The sequence below is a fragment of the Schistocerca serialis genome, unplaced genomic scaffold (assembly GCF_023864345.2).
Source record: "Schistocerca serialis cubense isolate TAMUIC-IGC-003099 unplaced genomic scaffold, iqSchSeri2.2 HiC_scaffold_1137, whole genome shotgun sequence".
NCBI lineage: Eukaryota > Metazoa > Arthropoda > Insecta > Orthoptera > Acrididae > Schistocerca > Schistocerca serialis.
Genome location: NW_026047334.1, coordinates 22,501 through 27,500, shown reverse-complemented (window position 1 = coordinate 27,500; position 5,000 = coordinate 22,501). Strand labels below are relative to the sequence as shown.

At 52.9% G+C, this 5,000-nt stretch overlaps 1 non-coding gene across 1 annotated transcript in view; it reads right to left on the bottom strand.

The window, feature by feature from the left end:
* LOC126432470 (small subunit ribosomal RNA) overlaps window positions 1-1,354 on the bottom strand; it is a 1,911-nt gene extending 557 nt beyond the window's left edge. Inside the window, exon 1 of the ribosomal RNA XR_007577985.1 lies at window positions 1-1,354. This exon is cut by the window's left edge and continues 557 nt beyond it. This is a non-coding gene — a ribosomal RNA (small subunit ribosomal RNA).
* Window positions 1,355-5,000: the final 3,646 nt, after the last annotated feature.

Sequence of the window (5,000 nt, the reverse complement as noted above, 5' to 3'; positions counted from 1 at the left end):
AAGAAAGAGCTATCAATCTGTCAATCCTTCCGGTGTCCGGGCCTGGTGAGGTTTCCCGTGTTGAGTCAAATTAAGCCGCAGGCTCCACTCCTGGTGGTGCCCTTCCGTCAATTCCTTTAAGTTTCAGCTTTGCAACCATACTTCCCCCGGAACCCAAAAGCTTTGGTTTCCCGGAGGCTGCCCGCCGAGTCATCGGAGGAACTGCGGCGGATCGCTGGCTGGCATCGTTTATGGTTAGAACTAGGGCGGTATCTGATCGCCTTCGAACCTCTAACTTTCGTTCTTGATTAATGAAAACATACTTGGCAAATGCTTTCGCTTCTGTTCGTCTTGCGACGATCCAAGAATTTCACCTCTAACGTCGCAATACGAATGCCCCCGCCTGTCCCTATTAATCATTACCTCGGGTTCCGAAAACCAACAAAATAGAACCGAGGTCCTATTCCATTATTCCATGCACACAGTATTCAGGCGGGCTTGCCTGCTTTAAGCACTCTAATTTGTTCAAAGTAAACGTGCCGGCCCACCGAGACACTCAATAAAGAGCACCCTGGGTAGGATTTCAACGGGGTCCGCCTCGGGACGCACGAGCACGCACGAGGCGGTCGGCACGCCTTCGGCTCGCCCCCACCGCAGGACGTCCCACGATACATGCCAGTTAAACACCGACGGGCGGTGAACCAACAGCGTGGGACACAAATCCAACTACGAGCTTTTTAACCGCAACAACTTTAATATACGCTATTGGAGCTGGAATTACCGCGGCTGCTGGCACCAGACTTGCCCTCCAATAGATACTCGTTAAAGGATTTAAAGTGTACTCATTCCGATTACGGGGCCTCGGATGAGTCCCGTATCGTTATTTTTCGTCACTACCTCCCCGTGCCGGGAGTGGGTAATTTGCGCGCCTGCTGCCTTCCTTGGATGTGGTAGCCGTTTCTCAGGCTCCCTCTCCGGAATCGAACCCTGATTCCCCGTTACCCGTTACAACCATGGTAGGCGCAGAACCTACCATCGACAGTTGATAAGGCAGACATTTGAAAGATGCGTCGCCGGTACGAGGACCGTGCGATCAGCCCTAAGTTATTCAGAGTCACCAAGGCAAACGGACCGGACGAGCCGACCGATTGGTTTTGATCTAATAAAAGCGTCCCTTCCATCTCTGGTCGGGACTCTGTTTGCATGTATTAGCTCTAGAATTACCACAGTTATCCAAGTAACGTGGGTACGATCTAAGGAACCATAACTGATTTAATGAGCCATTCGCGGTTTCACCTTAATGCGGCTTGTACTGAGACATGCATGGCTTAATCTTTGAGACAAGCATATGACTACTGGCAGGATCAACCAGGGAGCTGCGTCAACTAGAGCTGAGCAGCCGGCCGCCCGGGAGTGTGTCCCGGGGGCCCGCGCGAACACGCAAGCGTCCGCTCAATTATTCTGCAAACAGGAGGAGGCTGAGCTCCCCTGCACAACACACCTCGAAACCCTCTCAGGTCCCGGCGGCGCGCAGCGCCGTCCTAAGTACTTGGTCGGGTTCGAGAGAGGCGCAATCGCCCGGAGTTAGGCGAGTAGACGCTTTAGGTGCGACCACCCGTGCTCCCAACTGAGCTTGCCGCTGCCGACAGAGGCCCGGGAGCGTGCTGTCGTGGCATTGCCGGCGGGAGACAACACGCGCCACCTACGGTGACCGGCAGCTCCAACGCCAGCGCCACAGAAGGACAAAAGCCCTACTTGGGTGCCGAAGCGAACTCTCCCAGCACAGCGCACGCGCCAACACGTCCGCACAGCTGCGATACAAACCACCTGCGAGAACCGCTGGGGCGACCGAGCAGCAGACGGCGTCGCGGCGCCGAGCGCCGGGCGGCGGCGCATCCTCAGCGCACAAAGTCCTCAATCGGACCAGCACACTGCAGATGGCCACCGCGCTTCGCACCGGGCCCGCGAGGACCTACTTTGGCCGCAAGGCGCCGCGAGCAGGGGGCGCCGGCGCGCAGCTGCGCCGCCTGCCGCGTCCGTCGGCCGGCGCGCCTGCCACCGGCCGCCCCCACCAGCCGGCTGTAGCGCGTGCGCCCACGCACCGCGCTGCCAGCACGCCGGGCGGCCCCCCCTCACCGGCCGGGGACGGTCCCACCCAGCCACCGCCGCGTATCGCCTCACACCCAGATCCCCTTTCACGTTCGTGGGCATGGTGGGTCCCCTTTCACGTTCGTGGGCATGGTGGGTATCCCTGAAACAACCGGTTAATAGCTCGACCGATCGTCGCCAACACTGATTCACCTCTAGCGAGAACAACCGCACCACAACGGGTTACCGGTTGTTCATTTGCGTAACGTCACCAGCAAACGTACACGTCCATCGCCATTTGCAACGAGTATTGCATGCCTGTGTCAGGTGTCACAACACACTACGTCTGCCCACATAGACGCAACAACATGTGCACGCCTAGAGAACACGTGGAAGGTAGACCCCGTACGTATGCGGTGTCCATTGCAGCGAACGACTGTCAGCCCGCCTCTGCAGCATGTCGCAGATGTGGAACGCGGTGCAACATGCTATCACGGTGTGTGAGAAGAGACGACTACGTCCGAATACACGCTCCACTACATCAACAGACTGCTCATGCTGATCGCCATCCAGGGCGTCCGTTCCTCCCACACGTCTGTATGGCGTACCACACTGCAATCCAGCTCTTATAGGGAGACGACACGTAGCTGCGTGCACAATATTTGGACTGTATGGTCCGCCGTTGCTAGGCGCTGTCGTCATACGGTCACATGGGCCACGATGTATCATTCAGTACATACGGAGCAATGTGCAGTACAGTTTGTGGGTTTTGCGTACATCGGCGGACAGGTGACAGGCCGTACCACAACGTAGGCTGAGTACGTCGGCATGCGAAGGGCATTGAACATGCAAACTTCTCACCGACCAGCTTGCGAAGGCAGGGGGGAAGGGGGGGGGGCATGTACGTCCTGCTGCTATCCACACTACAGTGTATAGCAGGAGCATGTGGAAAGTCAGCAACACCTGCAAGGTGTTTAACATGACGCGATACACAGGGGACCGGGCAGTGCGAGTAGCGAACTATATTGCGAGGGTTGCGGTTAGGCAACACTACACTACTTTAACGGGTTGCATAACAATTACAGAGCAGGTTCAGCGACAACGTGCGTCAGGTTAAGGCGCAATATAGTTTAGGTTACGGCGCACTTTAGGTTAGGTTAAGGCACATTATAGGTTAGGTTAAGGCACAACATGGGTTACGTTAAGGCACAACATGGGTTACGTTAAGGCACAACATGGGTTACGTTAAGGCACAACATGGGTTAGGTTAAGGCACAACATGGGTTAGGTTAAGGCACAACATGGGTTAGGTTAAGGCACAACATGGGTTAGGTTAAGGCACAACATGGGTTAGGTTAAGGCACAACATGGGTTAGGTTAAGGCACAACATGGGTTAGGTTAAGGCACAACATGGGTTAGGTTAAGGCACAACATGGGTTAGGTTAAGGCACAACATGGGTTAGGTTAAGGCACAACATGGGTTAGGTTAAGGCACAACATGGGTTAGGTTAAGGCACAACATGGGTTAGGTTAAGGCACAACATGGGTTAGGTTAAGGCACAACATGGGTTAGGTTAAGGCACAACATGGGTTAGGTTAAGGCACAACATGGGTTAGGTTAAGGCACAACATGGGTTAGGTTAAGGCACAACATGGGTTAGGTTAAGGCACAACATGGGTTAGGTTAAGGCACAACATGGGTTAGGTTAAGGCACAACATGGGTTAGGTTAAGGCACAACATGGGTTAGGTTAAGGCACAACATGGGTTAGGTTAAGGCACAACATGGGTTAGGTTAAGGCACAACATGGGTTAGGTTAAGGCACAACATGGGTTAGGTTAAGGCACAACATGGGTTAGGTTAAGGCACAACATGGGTTAGGTTAAGGCACAACATGGGTTAGGTTAAGGCACAACATGGGTTAGGTTAAGGCACAACATGGGTTAGGTTAAGGCACAACATGGGTTAGGTTAAGGCACAACATGGGTTAGGTTAAGGCACAACATGGGTTAGGTTAAGGCACAACATGGGTTAGGTTAAGGCACACCATGGGTTAGGTTAAGGCACACCATGGGTTAGGTTAAGGCACACCATGGGTTAGGTTAAGGCACAACATGGGTTAGGTTAAGGCACAACATGGGTTAGGTTAAGGCACAACATGGGTTAGGTTAAGGCACAACATGGGTTAGGTTAAGGCACAACATGGGTTAGGTTAAGGCACAACGTAGGTTAGGTTAAGGCACAACGTGGGTTAGGTTAAGGCACAACGTGGGTTAGGTTAAGGCACAACGTGGGTTAGGTTAAGGCACAACGTGGGTTAGGTTAAGGCACAACATGGGTTAGGTTAAGGCACAACATGGGTTAGGTTAAGGCACAACATGGGTTAGGTTAAGGCACAACATGGGTTAGGTTAAGGCACAACATGGGTTAGGTTAAGGCACAACATGGGTTAGGTTAAGGCACAACATGGGTTAGGTTAAGGCACAACATGGGTTAGGTTAAGGCACAACGTAGGTTAGGTTAAGGCACAACGTGGGTTAGGTTAAGGCACAACATGGGTTAGGTTAAGGCACAACATGGGTTAGGTTAAGGCACAACATGGGTTAGGTTAAGGCACAACATGGGTTAGGTTAAGGCACAACATGGGTTAGGTTAAGGCACAACATGGGTTAGGTTACGGCACAACATGGGTTACGTTACGGCACAACATGGGTTACGTTACGGCACAACATGGGTTACGTTACGGCACAACATGGGTTACGTTACGGCACAACATGGGTTACGTTACGGCACAACATGGGTTACGTTACGGCACAACATGGGTTACGTTACGGCACAAATTAGGTTAGGTTACGGCACAAATTAGGTTAGGTTAAGGCACAAATTAGGTTAGGTTAAGGCACAAATTAGGTTAGGTTAAGGCACAAATTAG